The sequence below is a fragment of the Panthera onca genome, chromosome B1 (genome assembly GCF_046562875.1).
Source record: "Panthera onca isolate mPanOnc1 chromosome B1, mPanOnc1 haplotype 2, whole genome shotgun sequence".
NCBI lineage: Eukaryota > Metazoa > Chordata > Mammalia > Carnivora > Felidae > Panthera > Panthera onca.
In genome coordinates this window covers 203,823,133-203,847,456 of record NC_138342.1, presented here as the reverse complement: position 1 = coordinate 203,847,456, position 24,324 = coordinate 203,823,133, and the positions used below count along the sequence as shown (strand labels likewise).

The following is a 24,324-nucleotide window of genomic DNA, read 5'->3' as shown; positions in this document are numbered from 1 at the left end:
TTATCTGTGGAATTCCGCATCCCTCCCTCTCCTATTGGAGCCACGGTGGGGAGCGCCACCGGGTCGTGAACCAGCAAACCGCAGCCAGACGCGTGCACCTTGCTGGTACCTTTGGCAGGCGCCCACGGAAGCGTCAGCCGTAGCACATGCATCGGAACGGTGAGGGCTGAAGAGAAGCGTTCACAGGGAAGACATCCCTCGCTCAGCCTGGGCTTTAGAGATGGGTCCACAGCCCATGGTTCTCCCTTTGCCTCTGCCTGTGAGGCACCCGTCCAAGTGAGCTTGCACAAAGCAGCAAGAGTGCACCTCAGATACGGTGTTTCTACCAAGTGTGAAGGCGGTAAAATGTATGTGATCACCTAGGGCTGAAGTATAGCATCAGAGCGTATGGATTTATTTATTTATTATATTGATATATGCGGATTTGTATCATTAATAAAAAACATTGTGAAGTGTTTTTTAAAGGGAAGCCTTAATAAATCCTAGGGCTGCCTGGCATATAAGGACAGAAAGCTTTTTTTTTTTTTAAGTATCCCACTAAGAAAAATGCTTTCTACATATCTGAGTCATACAGTACCTTCTTAAGAAATAATTCTTTTTCTTATTGAGGTACAGTTGATATATAGAATTATACTAATTTCAGGCATGCCACAGAATGATTCGCTATTTGTATGTGTTACAAAACGGTGTCCACAGTAAACCTGGTTCACATCCATCACCACACATAGTCGCACATTGTTTTCTTGTGATGAGAACTTTTGAGGTTGACTCTCTTCACCACTTTCAACTATGCAGTATGGTGGGATCAATAGAGTCACCTTACATCCCTAGGACTTGGCTTATTTTATAACTGATAGCAATCTCAAAAGAAATAACTCTTCTTAAGGCATTTCTAGAAAAACATTTGTAACATCTCTTCCAAAGGATTCGATTCTACTTTTCGATAGGCATCTTGTCAGATGTTAGAGGCGGGTGTGTTTTGCTTACATTTTAATTATGGGAGGTGCCCACGTCTCACCCTTCCTGCTGTCCTGAGGACCGCCACATCAGGTTTGAAGGGACACGTGTCATTCAGTCAAAATGCTTCCAAATGAGTCCAATAGGCTCAGGGAAGCTTTTAGCATTTCTGATTCTCCCATAAAGCACAAGAATGTTTCATTCTAGCCTGATTAATATTTGCTTCCATTTCTGGACTTTTCCACCAGGCATCTGTGGGAGCATCAGCTAACCTGGTGTGAAGAAGCTCTCACAATAGGAGAAAGTTTGAAGGTGAGGCCCCGCCCTCGCCGTCTCTTCATGACTGACGCGTCGCTGCTGAGTAGGGGCCCTGTCGCTTCTTCCTCTTCGTAACCGTTCTGTGCCGTTGGTCACCTTTTAGATAGTGGGTCTCAGCATTCCATTGTTGGTTTTGTAAATTATCTCAAATTCTTTCGTAACGGGCTCAGTTTCCTTGAGTGTGTGTGCACGTGCGTGCGATGCATCTGCACAGAGGACAGCGTGTGCACACGCACACACACATTTGCAGCGGTAGCTGTTTTCCCGATGGCATGACACTCCCCTCGTGGTGGTCCCTCAGCGCAGGCTTTTCGCCCAGACAGGCAGAAACATCTGCTTACAGTGGAGTGGATTTCCAGGGCTTGTCTCTGGTGCCAGAATGGGTGGACCTTTGGAGCACAGCCCTCTGTGCAGACTTTGATTTGAGTGGCAGAGGCAGGTTTTGGAAAGGGAAGGCAGTCTCGTGTTCTGGAGTTCGCAGAGGGTTGCTGTGAGTGCGTCCCGCCAGCAAAACCTCATCTCCCGGGCTGTGGGCCGAAGGGCAGAGTGGCAGCCCGAGTGTGGTGGTTGGCTTCCAGACACAGCAGCAAGCACGGACCCGGCTTTCAGCACCTGGTGCTCTGTCACGGGGTGAAGGTGTTTCCTAGACGGAAAAGTGTCCCGTTCTCATTGACTTCTTCACGGGGCTGTGTTAGCTCTTACAAGTGGGCCACGAGCTGCTCCAGGCCGAGGGCTGTGGCTCCACTCCCCAAAAGCAACTGTTTTCATGGAGTCACAATTTGACGAGGAAAGTGAATATTAGGAGAATATAGAACATGAAACGTAAGGGTGTCAGTGATGTGAGCAGAGGAAGAAAGGAGAGCAGGGAAGAGCAGGCCGGGGGGAGAAAGGGAGCGTCTTCCTCTCCTATGATGCGCATCTCTGTCAGCTCGGCCGCCGTAGCAGAGACCCCGCATGGGTGGCTTAAATCCCAGACCTGCACCTGTCACGTCCTGGCAGCGGGAAGCCTGAGATCCGGGTGTGGGCCAGCCGGTTCCTCCTGAGGCCTCTTGGTGCCCTGCAGACATGGTGTGTCCTGTGTCCTCACGTGGTCGTCCCTCTGCCTTTCTGTGTCCTCACCTCCTCCTGTGGGGACAGCACAGTCGGGTTGGGGCCTCCCCAACAGCCCCCTTTTACCTTAACCCCGTTTAAAAGCCTTCGTCCATCTAGTCACTTAGGGAGGTGCTAGGTTTAGGGCTCCAATGTAGGAATTTGAGGGACACGGCTCTGCCTCCCGACTTCTGTGAGGCTGGCCCTTTCCCCTGTGATTCCTCAGCTGCGAAAGTAGACCCCGAACGCCTCGTGCTGTGTTGTACTGCCCCTCTCCGGCCTGGACCGTGTCTTCTGCATCACAGAGCTTGACACAGATGGAGAATCTGTGTATGTCCTTGTGTGTGTAGAATCAGATTGGACGACCCTTGAATGCAGGAGGTACTGAGGGGCTGTGCAACAGCCCACGTGGCCAGTGACATCCCTGCATGGTGGTCCCAGTGGAAGGTGACACCCCTGCGTGACGGTCCAGGCAGACGATGACATCCCTGTGTGATGGTCCAGGTGGATGGTGACATCCCTGCGTGGTGGCCAGGTGGACAGTGACGTCCCTGCGTGGTGGTCCAGGCGGATGGTGACATCCCTGCGTGATGGTCCAGGTGGACAGTGATGTCCTTGCGTGGTGGTCCCAGTGGACGGTGACACCCCTGCGTGATGGTCCAGGTGGATGGTGACATCCCTGTGTGGTGGTCCAGGCAGATGATGACGTCCCTGCGTGACGGTCCAGGCGGATGGTGACATCCCTGCGTGGTGGTCCAGGTGGACAGTGACGTCCCTGCGTGATGGTCCAGGTGGATGGCGACATCCCTGCGTGGTGGTCCAGGTGGACAGTGACGTCCCTGTGTGGTGGTCCAGGTGGACGGTGACGTCCCTGTGTGGTGGTCCAGGTGGACGGTGACGTCCCTGCATGGTGGTCCAGGCAGATGATGACGTCCCTGCGTGACGGTCCAGGTGGATGGTGACATCCCTGCGTGGTGGTCCAGGTGGACAGTGACGTCCCTGTGTGGTGGTCCAGGTGGACGGTGACGTCCCTGCATGGTGGTCCAGGCAGATGATGACGTCCCTGCGTGACGGTCCAGGCGGATGATGACGTCCCTGCGTGACGGTCCAGGTGGACGGTGACGTCCCTGCGTGATGGTCCAGGTGGACGGTGACGTCCCTGCGTGATGGTCCAGGTGGACGGTGACGTCCCTGCGTGGTGGTCCCAGTGGACGGTGACACCCCTGCGTGATGGTCCAGGCGGATGATGACGTCCCTGCATGGTGGTCCAGGTGGACAGTGATGTCCCTGCGTGGTGGTCCAGGCGGATGGTGACATCCCTGCGTGGTGGTCCAGGCGGATGGTGACGTCCCTGCATGACGGTCCAGGCGGATGGTGACATCCCTGCGTGGTGGTCCAGGTGGACAGTGATGTCCCTGCGTGGTGGTCCAGGTGGACAGTGACGTCCCTGCATGGTGGTCCAGGTGGATGGTGACATCCCTCCGTGGCGCCCAAGGGGTGGGCGGGCTGCTCACCTGATAGTGCTGAGTTTGCTGTTTGGCCGACACAGGCACCATCACGGGGCGGGGGGATATGCAGATGATAGAGCTGGAGGGCAGTAGACAGGGAGGCACAGAGGGGATGCGCATCTATGCCCTGGGGAGGAGGTACCCCCCTGAGGTCATGCTGGAGAGTCCCCAGAGCGGGGGTGCTGATGGAAACACATGCAGCCACTTGCCCTTATGTCACATGCTGGGTAAACGTGAGCTTACGGGAAACAGGTGGCCGATGTGTCCTGGTGACAGGATGGTCGAACGCGGCATGCCCTTCCCCGGGGCTGACTTGTGCAGGCCACGCTCTGGAGACCCCCCCTCCCCCCCCCCCCGCCGATGCCCGCGAGCCCCGGGCCTCTGCTCCAAGCTCTTTGCCCATGAAAGCCTCATGCCTCCAAGCCTTCCTGGGCTCCTCTGCTCCTCCCAGGAGGTCTAAGGTCTCCTGAGGAAGGAGCCTGGGGTCTGGCAGAGGTCATGTGTCTCCCACCATCTGTGCCCTGTCCCCCTGCCACCCCCTTGGGGGAATTTCAGGCCCGTCTGCATACAGCAACCTCACATTCCTGAGGTTCCCAGCAGGGGCAGTTCTGGGGAGCAGTCCTGACAACCAGGGTGACCTGGGGACCCTGGGAGGCTGCCCTCTAGGGCAGAATCTCACCTCCCTCCGGTGTGGCCGCCCTAGAGACCGAGCCTGGGCTGCGGCTCACCTCCACGACCCCACAGTCTGCACTGGGTGTGGAGATGGAATTTAGAACCGTTGCCGGGCTTTTGAGGCTCGTCGTGCTTGGATCTCGCGGCGCTGGATTTAACTCCAGGGCTGATTTCTAAGTCATGAGACATCTTGCCAAAAGACGAGTCTGGGGAGTTGATTTGTTCTTGATTGCAGGCACCTCTTTGATGAGCCCTCACCCCTCGGAAGGCCCCACTGGGGGGCAGCTGCAGGGATGACAGAACCGTCTAGAACCCACTTCTGGGTGGGGCTCTGCCCATCCCCTCACGGACAACAAGCCAGCCTTGGGAAGAGCTCCAGAGCCCCCCTTGTGTTTGCGTGTGAGAGTCGCTGGGGCTGGAGAGGCAGGCCTGCGGGTCAGGCGCTTCTCACCGTCGTGCGTGTCCTGAGCCCCGGAGCTGCTTAGCACGAGTCAGTGGACTGGGTTCCATGGGGCGACCGCACTTGTTTGCTGCTCTGCTGGTTTGATTGTTCTTCCTCTGACCCGGGGCAGAGAGCACCTGCTCTCGGTGCAGCTTGGCTCAGTAGGCGGCTGGCAGGGATTTAACCTACGAATCCTTGTAACGCACAGTCCGACCCGGAAACTCCAGAAGTTTCTCTTCCGGGCGTCTTTGACCAGCAGCGCCACCTCCTTCTAGGGGGAGGCCCAGGAGTGTGGGGGGGGGGGGGTCCCAGGAACAGGCGCCTAGCAGGCTCCCGGTGACACTGGTCCACAGTCTGAGACGCGCTCGTCCGGGGAATGGCTGGAATTTCCGGAATTCTGGAACAGCTGAAGGGTGGGAACACACAAACAAAATCACAAGCCTTCCAGCCGTGGGAGAAGCAGCTCCTGTACCCCAAGCCTGATGTGTTGTGTCTGAGAGTGAACCTGGTGGTGCTGATGGTCAGGATGGACGGACAGATGGCCAGGACCACGCGGGCGCCGGAGTGAGCCCGGGGGCTTCTGGGAGCACAGGGACCCCTGACGGGAGTGTCTGAGAGCAGAGTGCCCACCTGCCATCCTCTGTCCAGGCGGGGTCCCAGAGGTGAGGTGGCCGGACCCCGGACTCTGCTTAGTATGTTGTTCAGCGGCTGGTCTGGATGAGCTGCCGGGGCGGAAACGTGTCCCCAGAACCTCCACGAAGACACGGATGTCAGCTTTGGGAACGTGCATGCCTGGCTGTCTGTGTGCGTGTGTGCGTGTACATGCTCACACAGGCTGCACACGCACAAACTCGGGTACCTTCACATGGCGCATCTGGAGGGGTTGACTTATTTTAGTGAGCGCGTCCCCCATCCAACCCCGTGAACTGCCCATCACCCTGAAAGTGAAAAGGCTTTTTTATAAGCGTCCAGTTTGTGGTCTGACTTAAAACCAGCCTGGGGACACTTCCTGTTGTTTTGAAGCGATGCCTGCAGCCTCAGTGCCGGGGCTCTAGGGACCTTGTGCCACCACACTCCGGAGGGTGGTGCCCTGACCTGGCCTGGGACACTCACGAGGGGCACAGCCGGCCAGCGGGAACAGAGGCTGGAGGGGTCAAGCTCTGCGTGCACTGCCCCCAGCCCTCAGCTCTGCCCCAGGATCCGCAAAGTCACACCTTGCGGCCAAGGTCACAGCCCGTGGGCACGAAGCCCGGTTCGCTGGGTGGCCCAGAGCAGATGGGAAGGTTTGCTCTGCGAACAGAGACCCCGGGGGAGGTGGGAGCAGCAGCTGAGCCACTGAGGCCCCCTCCCCTCCCTTCTGCTCCCCTCCACTCATCCCAGGCCCTATGCCTTGTTCAGGAGGAGACAGCATCAGGCAGGATGGGGAGCTGGGGGAAGGGAGACTCAGGACTCGGACTCTGTGGTAGGGGTGGCACCTGTTCTCTGCTCAGGCTCGGTTTGGGCCAGAGCTGTTGGGAGAAGAGATACGTGGGAGAGGGGGACGGGGCAAGAAGCCGGCTGGGGGGGTAGTACGCACTCCCGCACAGAGGCAGTGACATACCGTCTCCCACCCACTGGCTCCAGGCGAGGACGGGACTCCCGCCAGCCGTGAGTGGAGATGGGAGAGGTGCAGGTGCACAGGGCGGCCGCAGCCCCAGCCAGCAAGCGGCAGTCGGGGAGCTCCCCAGGAGCGAGTGAGGCAGCACCCTCCCGCAGCCCGTGCCCCTCGGGCGAGAACAGATGGCCGGCTGTGCACACGCAGTGCCATAGGCCCGGCAGCCCATCTACGGCAGGGATGAATCCTGCGCTTCTGGAGGCCAGGCGTCCGGGTTCAAGGCGCCAGCCGTGTGGTGTCTCGTGAGGTCTCTTCCTGGTTCACGAGGGCATCTTCTCGCTGTGTCCTCCTGTGGAGGAGGGGCAGGGATCCTGTGGGGTCCCCACCCTCATGACCACATCACCCTCAAGGGTCCACCACTTTCAGTACCATCGCACTGGGGATGAGGGTTCAACCTAAGAGTTTTGGGGACACAGACCCGTAGTGCATGGCAGAGGTGCACAAGAGAGGACAAGTCACAGTAGGAAGGTGCACCCTGGTCCTCTCTCCAAAACCATGAGGCCGTGACCTTGCCAGTGAGAAGGACATGAGATTGAGGTGCAAAGTGCATCATACAAAACTGGGCTGCTCATCCCTGCAAGGGACCAGAAGGAGTAGTCGTCTAAGGGACTGGACAGAGCACAGGTGAAGGTGTGTCGGGAGGGAGGAAGATGGCTTCACGGCTGCCCCTGCCTGCCCTTCTCCTCCCCCACAGCCCTTCCAGGTCCCTACGGGGGCTCTCAGACCCATTGCTGAACTTCTAGGCTGTGCTTTCAAGGCCGAGCCTCCTGGACACACAGTCACGTGGGAAAAGCACAGCCTGGTTACCGTTGAGTGTTGCAAAGTGATTTCACTGGAGGTCTGCCTTTTCTATCTGATTAATCCATTTATGGACGATTGATTGGCTTAAGTATGTATAAAAATTACTCTGCTGGCCACTGGGGCTCAACGGGGACCTTCGGTTCAGTTATTTGCAGGCAGTGTGAGCCCAGCTAAGGGAATGATGGGGACCCAGGGCGCAGGAACATGGAGCGTGGAGGCAGTGTCTGCTGAGGCCTCAGGGTCACCCCTCAGCACACCAGCGTTGCCAAAGAATACGGTGGAAATAGCTGCAGAAAACGTCTGCTTCAACCACGTTTCAGACGGTTTTGCTGTTGCTATATTTTTATTTTGTCGCTTTAAATCTACAAATCCTGCTAACGGCCGTAGTTTTCCCCTTGGAGCATTCGTTGCTGCCACCACGGATGATCTCCGGGCCTGGACGCGGCATGAAGCCCTTTGTGTGTTTTCTCCTTTAATCCTCACTCCAGCGCGATCCCTGTTTTCCCCTGAGAAAGGCGAGGCCCACAGGACAAAGGCGGCTTACTGACTGCATGGGGCTGTCGGTGGCCAGAGCGCATTTAGATCTATAGCTGATGCTCAGAGCAGATGGGGCCCGGGTTCCACATGGCGGCCACCGCAGTGCACATGACATCGCTGGGCTCGCTCTGACATCACGTCTCCTGCTCTGACATCACAGCTCCTGCTGTGACATCACATCTCCTGCTCTGACATCAGGGCTCCTGCTGTGACATCACAGGCTCCTGCTGTGACATCAGGGCTCCTGCTGTGACATCATGGGTGGCGGTGGGTACGTCTGCCTCGCCCAGCACTCAGTACCTGTTCACCCCGTGTCCTTTCTTTGGAGGGTGAGGTACAGAAAAGAAGTGGGTACGCTGGTGGTGCCCAGCAGCTCAGCAAGTAGAAACACATATTTGGACTCAGCTCTCCACGTACACAGGTCCTTGTAAACCTGTGCCTGAAACGGGCTAATCGTTGGAGCTGTTGCAGATCTGCTCCTGCAACTTTTCACAGCATGTCGGGGGACAGAATAAAGATGATATTCCAGTCATTAGGAGCACTGCAAAGCCACCGGAAATAGTAAGACTCTTTTCTAAAGCAGTTATAGAAAACTTTAAATACTTACACACACAATAGTCTGATTTACTGGAAAGCATTCTGGACTATTGAGTAATTTTCTAGAAATAAAATTTTAATGTCTTCACTCAGAGTAGGAATAATTAAAAGCACGGCTGAACAGATACCATTTAGGAACCTGCTTTAATGAATAAATAAGCATATAGCAATATTTGAGCAGGTTACGCTCTTCCTTTGTAATATATTTTGGCCATTAATTTGTGTAGCGATTTCTTTTTCTCTTACTAGAAAAACAAAAGTGAGTACATGTTATAAATGAGTAGACATTGTATTAAAATTTTGGATAAAAGCCGAGGTACAGGAACGCAGAAAAGGTACGCATATGGCAGAGTCAAGGTATGGAAAGATGCGGGAGTGGTCTTCAGATGGTCAGCTGTTTGTCAGGCCGCCATGTCTGAAGACTCACGGTTGGCTTGGAAAGGTCATGAGGTCTTGGGAGAAGCGTCTTCGTGACCCAGACTGACCTCGGTCAGATTAGTGCCGGAAGGCGATCCCATCTTTTGCAGTGAACAACAGTGCGTTCTGGTGGGGAACCTTCCGCGTGTGGCGACGGCTCTTTGTAGCCAAGACACGGAAGCGCCAAGCGCTCTGTGTGAGGAAGGTGGGTGTGGTGGAGAGTTGGTGAAGAGGAAACAGGAAGTCCTGGAAAACTCGTGGTATCGAGGCCAGCAGGGCCCAGTCTCCTCCTTCCTCCGTGGCACTTGGTCTTTAGTGGCACTAAAGGTTCTTTAGTTCGTACGCGGTCGGTTCCTGGAAGCGGTCGGGGAAGTTGGGACCGTCTGGAGGAGTCCGGTGAGCGGCGCTCTGTGCCAGGAAGGCCGAGGAACCCGGCAGGCTGTGCAGCTAGCCATCTACACTGGCCGCAGCTCTGCCTTCCTCGTGTTCCCCTGGTGCCTTTCCTTCCATTTGCAGTGAGTGTTTTTCACACGTTTCTGGTCTCTTGCTCCTGCTTGTCCTTTTATCGTTGAGCGCGGCCCATGCCTCCCTCCTAGTTTATCTTTGGTGCTTGTTAAAACGATGCTTTTCATTTCCTGTCCTCAAGGACAGTAGCCAGTGGATGTTCAAATGATTCACTGTGCTTCCATTCCTACCAGGATGCTCATTCATCATAAAACTATCCATCTGGACTCTCGCTCCTCGGGGACAGTGTTGCTGGAGTAACGTGGCCGTCCTCGGGTCTGCCGGGCGGACACGTTCGGGCCACTCGCCCTCTCAGACCGGGGGGCTGTGCCACGTGCAGGGGCCTCCACGGCACCCCCTTCAGTGAGGCCGTGGATGCAGATGTCGTGCTGGCCCCTCGGGGAAGCCTGCACACTTGACCTTCACAACCTGGGTCTATCTAGAGATGCAGGAGATCAGGGAGCCTGGGCTCAGAGTGCGGTGCTTTTGTTGTGGTAACGCTTCCTGCCTGTGCGGGACCAGAGCCTCGGGAGGACTCAGAGAGAACAGTGCCCTCAGCGTTGTTTTCCGTCTGTGCCCATCTTTGCCGAGTGTACCTTTGTGCCAGCCCTCGGCTCTGAGCGACGGTGCGGCTCGGGTCCGCCCAGTAGCCGCATGTGGAGCTCCGTGGCGCTGCACTAATGGCACGGGCATGGGAGGGGCGTGATGTTTACCTGCCAGGGTCCTGTCCCAGTAAGGGACCCGACCTCAGGGGAGCGACCGCTTGGAGGAGGATGTGGGGCCAGCGGGATGCTCAGGCACCCAGAGGCCAGCAGCGGAGGAATCATGGGAGGCATGGGGAAAGGAGCAGTGTTGGGGAGCCCGTGGCGAGAGACCTCAGGAATCTATGTACAGGAGCAGGCTCACATGGTTACGGAGGCTGGCAAGTCTAGGTCCAGCAGAGCCGATGTCCCATTTCGACTCTGAAGGCTGGCGGGCTGCCGTAGACCCTGGAGGAGCCGAGCCCCTGTTCTAAGGCTGTCAGATGGGGGAATTCTGTGGTTCTCTTCAGGCCTTCGACTGGTTGGACAGGGCCCACCTATCCTGGGGATGGCAGTCGGCTTGATGCACAGCCCACTGATTTAAATGTTAACCCCAAAACACATTCACAGACACATCCAGAGTGTTTGACCAAATGGCTGGGCACCCCATGGCCCAGTGATGTTGACAATACAATTAGCTGTCACCCGGCCCCCAACGAAGTTCTCATTGTATGGAGACTCAGGCACAGCTGTCCTGCAGCACAGGGAGGTCACTCCCAGCCTCCAGCCTGTAGCCTCCCGCCGCCAGGTCAGTGGACTGCTGACGAGCGTGGGGTGACCCTGGGCCCGAGTCACAGAGGGCGGGGGAGCGAGTGGGGGGCAAAGAAGATCCACGCTCGCGGTGCAGAAGAGAATGTGGAGGCTGATGCAGAAGCACATGGAAGGTCACGGTGGACCCGCGCCCCTGCCTCCCCACTCCGCTCCCCTGCACACCTTCACACAGTCTGGCGGCCTCCCGGGCCTGCTCTCCAAGTGCCGCTTCCATGGACTGCTGGAGCCACATGTCATGTCATTGATGGGAGCTGGCTTTCTGACGAGGTCCATGCGAGCCACGCCCTGTGCTTGTCCTTCTGTTGCTGGGAGATCCCACCAGGAGGCAGGACGTTCCAAGGAACAGACGGCTCTTGAGTTCACCGTCAGCAGGTGGTGGTGGATGGATGGTGTTCATAAGCATAGGACAGGTTCATCAGGGTAGACGGGCCGGTTTCTGTGCTTGCAAACGACTGCCCTAGATGCCCTGGGATGGGGTCCTGGTCAGAGGAGGTGTGAAGCTGTGGGAGAAATAGCCACAAATCCTGTGACCCAAATTATTTTTTGGAGCATTTGTTGCCATAGCTGTGGAACCAGAAAGAGACCAATAGAATGGCTGTAGCCACAGCTGGAACCCACAGCCGGCTTCGTGGGGGTAGAGGGTTTGAACGAATCCCACTGGGGGCTCTCCTCCTCCTTTAACATTACATACAAGTGAGAACCAGCTGAGAGCAAATGCCAGTGATGACCTTGGTCCAGGGTCTGGGGCTGAGCCATCAGAGAGGCAGCCAGGTCCAGTGGGAGTGTGGACCCCCCGTCCGTTCCGTCCTGGTCCCCGTCCCTGCCAGGGTTCGCCTTTCCTGCAGAGCCCTGCAGCGTGTGCCCTCGGCTTCCCCTTTCCCCTGCACCACCCACCCCTACTGCCGAATCCCACCTCCAGGTTAGGACCAGACCCGGAGCAGAGGCGGCTCGGCCCACCCGCCCGGAGCCACCGTCAGCCCCTCCCACCCCCTTGCTGAGCGGGGCCTTCATCTGGAGTAAATGTCCCAGGACACTTGGGGCCCTCAGGACCCACGCAGGCACCTGTCCTGTGTGAGGTCCTGGATGCCCACCTGTGGCAGCTGCTGTCTCCCCATCGCTGTGTCCTGGGCCGCCTCTAGGTGTTCTGAGGCTGTGCTCAGCGCGTCTGACATGAACTGCACCCGGGTGGTGGTTTTGGCTTGAATGGCACCGGTCTGGAAACGTGTCTGTTGTTAAGTAGACATTGCCATTTTCATTCTTAAAGGCATAATTCAATCTCTAATCCTAAATTAGGGCTGCGTTTTAAGATGTGCTACATTTAAGGATGTTTCGTAAGCTCATTACGGCCTCAAAATCATGAACTCACCACCCCCTGCTGCTAATAAGGGACGTATGTTGTATCCATCCACAGTCGGGGCCGGATTGTCTGACCCACTGCTCTCAGAGCCCTGTGGGGTCCCCACTGAGAAGTCAGAGCTGGACGCTCCACTCTGAAGGGCAGACTAAGGCATCCCCAGGACACATGGGAAGGAAGGATTAACCAGATCCATGATGTTTGGCTTAAATGCATTTTTACAGTTGAAATGGCAAAGAAAGGAGTAACTCCCGTCTTTTTGTTATAGCTTAAGATGCTGTGCTAGGTGCCCTGGTAATCCCAAGAGACATTGTGAGGTTCACCCTGACAAAATACCAGAAAAACAGAAAACAACAGTCAGCCAGCCCTAACTGCTGGGTCTCTGGCAGGGATTTAGAGGGGATTCATAGGAAACCGTTTTATTTGGTCTGTTTCCCTGAGAAGCACTCGTTATGGGAGCCTGTGACCATCCCCCTTTGCCATGGCCGTGCACATGGGTACCCTGCAGGCATGTGAATTGTGTTCTCTTTAGCCTCAGTGAAGCCCCTTCTCACACAAGCTCTTCCTGTGTGTCGAGACCCTCTGTGGTACTTACTTGTGCAAACACTCCAAGTGGTCATTCAGTATTACTGAATCCACCTTCCTGTGCCACCAGGGTTCTCTGAATGCTGACACACAGGAGTGACCAAGTGCTGGTCTGTGTCCCCTGGGTCCCCACACGTGGCCCCATTCCCCACAAGAGTTCCCTGGAAGACGGTGGACTTACCACAGCCAGATCTGGGCAGTGGTTTTCCTCTTTGGTCCTGCACCTTCCTAGGTCTGGGTTCTGATGATTCTGTGGCCTTTACCCTTAACTGAGCCAGAAGAAGCACAATTAATCATCCCAGCCATCACCCCCTCGTGTCTGCCTACAGGCTGATGGCTGGCGTCATGCAGGGAGGCAGATGAGCTCCGGGGAGGCGGGCCCCAAAGACCCCATCCCAGAGGGAGAGGTCAAGTCAGCCTGACCGCCTCCGCGCTCACGCTGAGCCCCCGCTCATTGCTTCCCACTTACTTTCACCGTCCTCCTTCCCGAGGGCCATGGGATTTAGTGGTTCATCATCCAGCCTCTTAAATTTCCTGACTTCGCACCTGCGTGGGTGGTTCTGCCTTCCCCCTCTGGGGGTGCTCTGCAACCCTGGGAGCTATCCGGCTGCCCTGGGGGTCAGCGGTCTACAGACGCCGTCTCGGGACGCCCAGGATGCCCGTCTCCTCTCTAGTGGGTAAACCTGTGCACCGGCCCGGTGCCCATCACACTCACCTGGTGTTCAGCACGGAACCAATGGGTCTTCATGGTGCCGGTGGAGACGCAAAAACCCAGAGTCCGATAACTTTTAGGCACCCCTCGAATGTAATAAAACATTTTTCCTTTTAAATAATGGAAGTAAAGCCTGGCTTCCTGCTGTGGGGAGTAAATGGTAGACGCGAAAGGCTTCAGCTGACCTGGCCGCAGCACGAGGACCTTTAGGTGATCTTAAAATTTCCTACGTGCAAGGGACCGATTCCATGTCAGGAGAGGCAGGTGCACCAACTGCCTCCCATGTTCAGTTCGCCTTGAAGACCTTGCGGCAGGTGCCACCAGGAGCTCTGTCAGCAGAGTGCTTCTGAGTGCAGGGCCCTGGCGGGGCCGGGATGCTGGCGGTGACCCCAGCTCTGCCCTGGGGGCCTTGGCAAGCCTGTTCCCTCCTGCTCTGTCTCACCGTCCATCCGCCCAAGGGAGGGTGTGATGAGGGGACTTCTTGTGTTTATTCTTATCTTGTACAGTCAGCGCATTTTTAAAAATTTTTTTTCAGGCGGTTTTAGATTCATAGCCAAATTGAGAAGGTACAGAGATTTCTCATATCCTCCCCCGCCCCCCGGCACGCACAGCCTCCCCCTCCACCAGCATCCCCACCAGACGGTGCATTTGTTACAACTGATGATGTTGTCATCGCCCAGAGTCCACAGTCTACGTCAGGGCCCTCTTGGTGTCGTACATTCTGTGGGTTTGCACTCCCCATCCTCCGCCCCTGGAAACCACTCCTCTTTTTACTGTCTGTGTAGTTTTATTCTTTCCAGAAGGTCATGGAGTTAGAACCATACAGTGAGTAGCCTTTTCAGTCTGCCTTCTTTCACTTGGTAAGACTCATGTAAGGTTCTTCCACGGCTGTTCATGGCTCGAAGGCTCTTTTCTTTTTAGGGCTGAATAATATTGCATTGTCTGTATGGACCACAAGTTATTTATCCGTCAACTACTGAAGGCCACCTTGGTTGCCTCCAAGTTTTGGCAACTATGTAAACATTCGTGTGCGAGATTTTGTGTGGACATAAGTTTTCTAGTCTTTTGGGTAAATACCAGGGTCGTATGTTTAGTTTTGCAAGAAAGCACCAGCCTGTCTTCCAGAGCGTTCACACCATCTTGCATTCCCACCGGCAGGGAGTGGGGTCCCTGTGGCCGCACACCCTCGCCAGTACTCAGTGTTGTGTGCGGTGTTGACTCTAGGAGCCACATCCCTGGAAGGAAGGAAGTCAGCATCTCCTGGCTGGTTGGTTATGGGCGTTGGGCCCGTCTCTGGGTGTGTGCTCACCCAGAGCCTTCTGGCGCATAGGAGGGAGCACATTTCTACAGGGCTCCATGAGTGGGAGAAAGGGCACCTCCCTACATCCCTGCCGTCATGGGCCTCATGCTTGTCCACTAATGTTACCGGAAGGTTCTCCCCTTATCCTCTAGTCCCTCACACACCGTATCCTGGGTGTGCTCAGAGGCTCATGGCTGTGGAAGCTCCAGAGGCACCTGGTCCTGCGGACCCCAGGGCCCAGGTGGGGACACATATGCAGCCCCACATGGTGACTGACAGCCCGTGGAAGGCAGCAGTGATGGTGTTGGCCGGCGTAGGTACCACATAATCACGGGGGAGGAAACCTGAACTCAGTGTCTGGGGGAAAGCAGGAAGACGTGGAGAGCGGTGTTAGTAAAGGGCTGGAAGCTGGGACCTGTCGGGCAAGATTCAACCTAACATCTTGAATTGGGGTTTACTGATCGTGGGAAGTTGTGATGTTTCCTTCAGAGGGAGAGGGAAATGTCAGACACACCAAATTTACTTTTCAGGAAATGTATTCCAAACCTACTGATTGAATGCATAGGGATTCCCGGCGCTGGGAAATGTGCAGATTCCCCGGGAAGTAGCCGGACCGGAGGTGGTGACGGGCTGTAGGAGGTGAGGGTCCGAGGCTCATGCCCACAGCTCTCAGGGCCAAGGCACGCACAACGATGCCCTGGATGGGAGAGCATCGCTGGTCCCTCCCACCGTGTCCTGCACGTGCGTCCGGGCAGCCAAGCCCCTGCATGAGCCCAATGGGCTGCGGTCCTAGGACAACAGCTCCCGTGCCTCGTGGAGAACCTGTGAGTGGCCAGTGTGCACTGCCCACTGCTGCCTCCACGTGCACCCGTGTCCACCGACACCACTGCCCACGCGCCCCACCAGGCCCACACGAGGGGTGGTCTCCAGTGGCCCCAGAACCATGCTGGCGGCCTCCTTTCCTGCCCCGGTCCGCCTGCTGCCCTCACTGTGCCCACACGGCCTGTCCCCTCTGCTCCCACACCTCCCACTGGGCCTGCTGTCCCTTCAGGAGGCGATCAGGATCCACCAGGAGCCAGATGCTGCTTCTCCTGGTCTCAGGGCCTTTATGGACCGCAGTGGGGCTGTGTGTGACCCCTTTCCTGCGGACACAGCCCCCCGCCCAGAGCTGGGAGAATCCCCATCTTTCTACCAGATCTGTAAGGTCGGGAAGGCTGGGGACTTCCCTGATCCTATCAGCAAGGGTGGCCTTTGCTTTCTTGGATTTATTCATTCTTGGGGGAGATTCCAGGCAAAGGTGGAAATCCTTTCCCAAAGCCTTCCACAGGTGGACAGTAAAGGACGCACTCAGCATCCAGGTGACGCAGCAGATGTGGGGTGTGGGGCTTGTGGTGTGGGGTCAGTCCATGACGTTCCTGGAGCCTCAACTGTCCCCTCTGGGTAACTGACTCGGTGTCAGGTACTGTGGTCGGGAGGAGTACTGGTCAGCGGGCCCTTGGAGCACACGCGTGCCTCACACCTCGAATGTATTTACACGTATCCGTGTGCGTCATTCAGTGATGCAACTGTCCGTACTTCTGTTTTGGAACCCGTGAGACGTCTAATCCTGAGGTTTTGAGATTTCAAGGAAGAAAGGCCTTTCTGAACTACCCGTTCCGTGTTTCTCGCGTCCTGAGTAGGAACGCCCTTCCCAGTGGCCCCTGCAGAGACGTGTCTACAGGGTGTCTTCTACCGGTGTTTCCCCCACTCCTCCCTGCACTGTGTCCTTGGAACGTGCCCCTACCTTCACATGGAGTTGTACTTACATCAAAGGAGGAGTGGAGGACCGAGCTAAGAGTTAAGATTACAGGAATCCCTTTATTTTGTGTCCCTTTCCTATCTACAGATGACTGCTGTTCTCTTCACAGTAAGGAAACATCACTCTAATCCTCACATCACCAGCTTCACCCAACAGTTAGCTCCTTGTCCCCCCACCTTCCCCGAGCAGGGAGCCGGCTGAACAGAGACCGGACCTGCCACTCACTTGTGCCGAGAGTGGATATGTTTACCTCAGTGATGTCCTCACTCGCCCGCAGGCCTGCCAGGAAGTGTATGCGTTTCAAGGGTCAAACAACTGGTCAACTTGGGGCGCCTGGGTGGCTCAGTCAGTTAAGCGTCCGACTCTTGATTTTGGCTCAGGTCACGATCTCGTGGTTCTCCAGATCGAGTCCTGCAGGGGGGCTTTGCGCTGAGCTGGAGCCTGCTTGGGTTCCTCTCTCTGGCCCTTCCCTGTTGGTGTGCGTACTTTCTCTTTCTCTCTCTCTATCAAAATAAACATTTTCAAAAAATTGGTCGCCTTTGAAAAAGGTTTTGTTTTAACTAAAAATGTAAGTTAGATCACTGCTTCTCAACCTTCTACTTGCTTATGAATCACCTAGGGATTTCGTTAAAATGCAGATTCTGACTTAGTAGGTCTCAGGTAGGACCTACTGTGTTTCCCAGTGCAATGCAGATTCTGAATTTCTAGAATGTTCCCTAGTTGATGGCCATGCTGCTGATCTGGGGATCAGCACTGGATAGCAAGGAAGCCAATAACATTTATTAGAGAATATCTCAACGTATTTTGATAAGCATCCGCTGTGTGTTCTTCACTATCAGATATAATGAGAGATTAAAAACACTGTAATACAGAGTCTGGACCAGAACTACACGGGAGGGACAACTGTGGAGCCAGTGTGTGGGAGCAATGCAGTGTTTGGGAATAAAGAAGGAACAACAATGCTGTGGACCTTGGAATAAAGTGAAATTTCATGGGTTATTTCAACAACACTGAGCAAGTTACTTTATGTAGTTGACTTTAGTTTTTACCTGTAGGAAAACAGAACAAAGATATGTACATAAAAGGTATATGTGTATGTGCATATGTGTATTATATGTGTATATATTGTATATATACACACCATCCAGCATGTGATATACATCCTGTGGGTATGCACAAATGCGATATAGTTAGCTTACTGTATACGTGCATCATGTGTATGCACAGATGCGGTGGAGGTAGCTTCCTGTGTGTGTGTGTGTGTGTGTTTGTATTTGTTGTCACGGTCACAACGTATTTGTTGTGCATCTTTTCAGGCTCAGGTCATGATGTCACAGCTCATGGGATCAAGCCCACATGGGGTTCCGTGCTGAGTGTGGAGCCTGTTTGTGATTCTCTCTGCCCCTCCCCCACCCTCTCTCTGTCTCTAAATAAATAAGTAAATAAACTTAGGAAGGGAGACACTCACCAAGCTCTTTCCTGGGTTTTGCTGGCAGAGTTGGGAGCAGGAGGCAGCGTCCCCTCGAGGCCCCGGCTCTGACCTTGGACGGACACAGGCATGCTCGGGCTCCAGGCTCCGTGTGGACAGGCTGCACGTGCTTCTTGAGCTCAGGCTCTGTGCCATGGAAATGAGTTGCCGGGACCCAGCCCACATGGCGGCTGTGCCCATCAGTGCCTGGTGGAGCCTTGCACGTGGCCTGTGGCGTGCGGTGGCCCACGGTAGATGCTGACCTCACCATATCCTGGACAGAAGCATTTTAAAATCACAAGCGCAGGAAAGACGACTGGTGACCATTCAGTATGCTTTACCACGAGGGCGTGACAGGCACTGGACAGGCTTGGGGGTGCCATCCGCAGGGCTGGGGCTGCACCGAGGAGGCAGCTGGGGGCTGCACAGGCCTGGGGGCGCGGGCAGGGCTCAGGGAAACAGCTTTTTACAGGTGTCCTTATTTTACGACTGACGTGGCTGTCCGCCTGAGAGGTCAGGCCTGTGAGCGGTCCTGCAAAGCTTGGGGAACCGCAGGCACTGGTTAGGACGCTCCGGGAGGGACCAGCAGCCCCTTTGAGGTGGGGGCGCCACGTTGCCCTGTGTTCACCTGGGAGCAAAATGGTGGGGAGCGGATGCCGCGGGGTGAGGGCAAGCCCGCCATGGAAGGCCATCCCGTTCCACGCAGGATGCTGGTGTGCTTTGAATTTCAGGTAAACGAGTGGCATTTTAGTGTTAGGTCTCAAGTTTGCGTGGGAAAGATTCACACTACAAACTTGTTTGTGGTTTATCTGAAATTCACGCTTAACTGGGCCTACTTACTTCCTGAATCTGCCTACTTCATGCTGAAGGGGTGCGCTCTGAACTCCCGGCCAGTGGTCTGGTTTCAGCACCGACCTGGCAGACACATGGCTGACACCGCGGACGGAAGGGCGTGGTCCCCATGAGGCTGCCACACTCCAGGCTCCCAGTCCCCTGAGCTTGCCCCTGGCTGGCTGCAGATATGGAGGCTGCCGTGACCCTTGGATTTGATAATTCACTGAAACTCATGGTTAGATTGTTGCAAAGGACCCGTGCAGGGTGAGGTCGGGGCGGGTCCTGAAAGAGCTTCAGACACACCCTCTCCCTGTGGACTTAGGGCCGGCTTATCTCCCTTCAGGGACATCAGTGTCCGGGACGCTCAGCTCTACTTGTTTGCATACAAAGTTCATTGCAGAGACAAATTTTAAATATCACCAATAAGGAAAAAACATTAAACAACAATAATCGTTTATAACCATCCTCGAGATACTCATTTTTCAGGTTCCACTATGACTGTACCGTGTATATTTTACCTACTTCCTTAGTTTGGCATTGTGTTAAACATAGATGCACTTTAATGCATAAGGATTTACAACATTCTTTAAAAAAAAATTGTTTTAATGTTTAGTTATTTTGGAAGAGAGAGCACGAGCAGGGACAGGCAGAGAGAGAGAGAGAGAGAGAGAGGGAGACACAGATTCCGAAGGGGGCTCCAGGCTCCGAGCCGTCAGCACAGAGCCCCACGCGGGGCTCGAACCCACGAACCGCGAGATCATGACCTGAGCGGAAGTCGGACGCTTAACCGACTGAGCCACCGAGGTGCCCCTCAAGACAGATTTTCTGACCAACCTTCATTGGAGAGAGGGGGGTGGATTTAATCACACATGGAGTTTATTCAAGGGAAGTATAAAAGTCTGTGACAGAAACAGTGCAGGAGGAACTCTCAGGTTCACACGGAGACCAACTTCAAATCGAGTGTACGTGTTAAAACGAAGAGTTCTGTGCGGTCGCTGCCAGTGCCGCAGATCCTGGGTCGGTGATTTCAGGCAGGTTCCTGGGGAGGATAGAGCTGCCTCCCCAGGGACGCGCAGATCGGCGCGGTCCGTCTGCGTCGCCCCAAGCGCCACGTCAGCCACCTCCCAGCCCCTCTGTGCGTCCCCACTCCTGGCGGGGACACGGGCGGCACAGGAGGTGTCCTCCTAAACCCCCTCAAGTGTGCCAGAGAGAGCAATGTTAAGTATGTAGGCTGAGGTCCCAGCTTTGAGCACGGTATAAAACGCCTCCCGAGCTACTTCTGTTTATCCTTTCCTGTGCCCGTTTTGCAGCCCCCACGCAACTGCCCATCTTTCCCCACACGCACCGCGTTATCTTCACATGTCTGTGCTTTAGCCGGGTTTATCTTTCATGCCTGGAAAACGTCTTGTTATTGTTCGGGGAGCTAATTGCCCCCATCCTTCAGTGTCTAGCTGAGGCTTAATCTCGAGAGACTCAGTGGGACCCGCAGTGTCGCGTGTGGGTGGGCGCAGCACGCGCTGGGTCGTGCGGGGATGCTCTGTGTGCACGGCTGGCTCCTTTACCACCAAGCGAGACCCTCCATGGGCAGGGGCGCGTCTCATTCCAGGGCCTGGGGCCACGCTCACTGGTGTGAATGTTCCACTTCCCTCTGGAGCCTCTCTCCCTTCCCTGAAGGCTCACTCTGCCCGCGCACACACACGTGTGAGCTGATTGTGGCATCGTGTTTTGTGGGGGGGAAACAGGAAGAAAAGGGAGCCCCCTTCTTCCCAGATGGGTGGTCACCTCATGAGATTGAAAAATAGAATAAATTGTTGGGGAGGGAGGGAGGGAGGGCCGTGTGTCACAGTCATGACAGGACCGCACGTGGCTGCCTGACCCCCAGAACCAGCCTGGGAATCCAGAAGACTGTTCGCGGAGCCTCGGCCACCCGCCGGCACCAGACCTTAAAACCGTACAGGACCCAGCACGGGCATGTCTTAGAACTGAGACCCTTGGCCGGCTCCTAAAGCAGGAATAGGAAGACAGTGGGCAGGTGGGTTATTTGAGATCAGTGAGGACACGGAAGTGTTGAGATTACAAAAGTGAACAGGAGAGAGTAGAATATACACTGATGATTCCTCTGTGTCCTGGGTGGGAGTGGGGTTATGAGAAGCTGGGTCTTACACAGGAGTGTTTGCACACTTTGCACGCATTCTCACTGAACCCCCGCTCCTGCACGGCTGGGCCCACATCCACTGGCTTCTTCCCTTGAGGGCCCCGACGGGCGCCAGTGCAGACAACAATCTAGAAAGCGAAAAATCTGGTCAGTGGGACAGGAGAAGGGGTTTTCCAGTGGTGATAAACACCCCCATTGGGCTCTTTTGGTTTTCTATACAATAGCTGAATAGAAAAGTTCTACCCTCGATTATACCTCAATAAAGCTGAAAAGAGAGAACAACAGTATAAAGGATCTTGGCATCACAAAAAAAGGATTTTACTTTATAACCTAGAGCTGTTAGGGTTGGAAGCAGATCAAAAACTCATAAAAAATTCTGTAACCACGATGTAAATTACTCTCCTATCCAAATTGCTGTTTTCAAGATACGTACACAGCTTGGGTGATGCGCTCTTAAGTTACCACTTCAGTTCATCAGTGTTCATCTCTCGCAGTAGACCCGGCCCCATAGGCTGCTCAGAGGAAGCCTGGTTTGCTCCGTTGTGCACCTGACTCACACCCCTGGAGCAAACCGCAGGGTGGGCGGTAGTTATTTTCTGCATAAATAAAAGAGTTGGGACTTAGGGGTACGATGACTGAGAGACGGTGCGAAAATACGAGAGCAGAGGAATGAGCACAATGACATATGCTCAAAATTCACAGGAACCGTGTCTCGATGACCGTCTTTTAGAAACTAGAAGTCATTTCTGGGGCGTCTGGGTCCCTGCCACCACCTCAGGGAGGGAAGGGATCTGCAGCAGATTTCAGTGCCAGTAGAACGTGCTCCTGGGGAATGTTGCTTCCTCCGCAGAGGCAGAATAAGAAAGCCCCCTTTCTCTCTGGTTGACACCCAGGGAGCATGAAAACAGGCATCTCAGACTGTGTGGCAAACAATACCACCCTTCACATTTTCACCTCATTCATTCACTTGACAAAGATGGGTTCAGTGTCTGGTCAGCTTGTACTGGACATTTTTGAGCCACAGGGTGCTGGTTCTAACGACATGAGATGGGCAGAATCTCCGTGCCCGTGTGCCTCCCCGAATGGTTTAGAGGCAGAGGCAGGGTGCGATCATGGAGGGCTGCCTGGAGAAGTCCCCTAGAGCTGGGCTGTAAAGGACAAGTGCCAGCATGGAATGCCACACCTGATTGCATTTCTTTTAAGACATTTTCTGAGGTCTCTACTTTTCCCTAACCCTAACCCTATCCTTTTCCTGTAGTGGGCATTTTGATTAAAGTTCTCAATTCCTAACCCTTGAGAAGGACCACGCATACAGCCTGTACTCTTCCCTCCCATACCTTGTGTCTCTCAGTTTGCTCATCTTTTCATCTGAAACCACTGGAAGGTTACTCCTGTTTATAATGTATTGTTGCTCTTGTGCTAGAATATTTTCCTTTAAATTGTCTCATTTGTTTCACGGTAAGAATTTGGGAAGCCACCCAACAGTGTGTACTCAGCACCTTAATAAACTATTCATTTTTTTCTGAGATCTCTTGATTTTTCTAGAAAGAAAATCATTTCATCTGAGTAATGATTTTGCATCTTTTTGTTTATTGAGTGATATTAACTATCCAGCTGATGTAGTGTTTACTGGTTTGTTACATAAATGGATTCATATCTACATATAACCAGCAGGCTTAATGATCATTACTTTATAATAGATTTTGAAGCTCATTTAAGGAACTTATATCTGTTTGGTTTTCATAAAAGTTTTGATCAATTTTGCAAGTTAAACCTTGTCAAATATCTTTTTACTCTGCATTGCAGTGATAATCTGCCATATCCTGCTATTAACTTATGAAAATAATGACATTCATCATTTCCCTAATATTGCTTTCTGAGTTCCCCAGAGTAAATCACCATTGTGTTAGTGGCATTATTAATTTTATGTATCAGTAAATTTCTGTTGCTTCTATCCTACTTAGGAATTTGTATCTGTGAGTAAGATTGGTATGTAAGTTTCTCGTGATGCGTTCTCAGGTTTTGGTAGCAGTGGTGAGCCAGTGTCCTAGGCGAATTCCCCTGTGTTGTGCACTTTAAATGGTACGGGAATGATGTCTCCCCTCACCCCTGAGAACAGTACCGTAAGTGTGCCTGTGACTGTCAGCTTTCATGCGGTGACCTTGGACTCTGAGGCCAGTCATTCCCACAGCCCTGGGTTGGCTGAGCCCCTGCCTGTCCCTGAGTCAGCTCTGGGATCCTTGCTCGTGGGGAGAATGAGCACAGAGCAAACGCTCAGTCTCCAGACTGTATGCGTGCCTCACCTGTCCCGCTGGCCCATCTGTGTTCCCTGGGAGATGGCGTCCCCCCGCCCCGCCCCACGAGCATCGGTCATGGTCTCCTGTCTACCCTATCTCCTGCTGCCCTCACGAGCCCCCTGCCGCCTGGGAGTCCTGCTGTGGCCACAGCTGGAAGGCACACAGCTTCCACACAGGCTGTCAGGGACCCCTTGGTCCTGCTGTGCTTTCTCCAGACCCCCTTCCTTCCTGCCGCTGCCTGCCCTCCTCACCACCACTTTCCCCCGCCCCACCTCACCCAGCTGGCTCCTTTTTAGTTCTCAATGTTTATTTTAAACGTCCTGAAGCTTTTCTTGACCAATCTGAATGAGAGTAGTGGCGATAAACACTGTGTATCCATTGCCTACCATGAGCCAGCATCTCGGGGTCGGGGTGCATCCTAACATGAGCCAGCATCTGGGGGTGGTGGTGGCATCCTCTGTCCCCCCAGCAGGGCCGCTCCTGAGAGGGAATGGTGGCTGTACTAGGCGAACCAGTGGTGCCATGTGGACCGGCGCTGTGGAGGACATGCTGGGACGTCACGTGGGCTCCATTGCCACCTGCCCTATTACTCTGCCATGTCTGCTCTGCAGAGAAGTGAGGCAGAGAGCCACCCGGGAATCTGATCCTGGGGGCTCCACTATCCTCTTACACGGCCCCCTCTTCACTCATCCCTCACCTTTTCCTTAGCTTCCAGATACTCGTAGGTCTGTGGGGTCCTCCTTATGTCTGCACCTGCAGCCAGGTCTCGCGGCCCACGTCAGCGAGGGCACGGCGTCTTCGCTCAGGGCTGCAGACCTGGTCCTTAGCACACGTCCGGGAGGCTTTCGAGACATCTCTGCAGTGGATACGTGCATAAATATTTGCTATTCTTGCCACTATCGAGACCCTCTAATTAGCCTTGAATTATACACAATATTCTCTGATGAATTAAGAACCATCTGGTGCTGTTGTT

At 54.5% G+C, this 24,324-nt stretch overlaps 1 protein-coding gene across 9 annotated transcripts in view; it reads left to right on the top strand.

Annotated features, from left to right (window-relative positions):
* Positions 1 to 24,324, top strand: part of DLGAP2 (DLG associated protein 2) — a 777,915-nt gene that overhangs the window by 383,491 nt on the left and 370,100 nt on the right. For 2 of the 9 annotated variants that reach the window (XM_078445211.2, XM_078445210.2), the window contains exon 1: positions 8,270 to 8,539. The exons of the other annotated variants lie outside the window; for them this stretch is intronic. The gene's annotated coding sequence lies outside the window, so the exon portion shown is untranslated. Of the gene's footprint in view, positions 1 to 8,269; positions 8,540 to 24,324 lie in introns of those variants that run through there. 9 annotated transcript variants of the gene reach the window in all.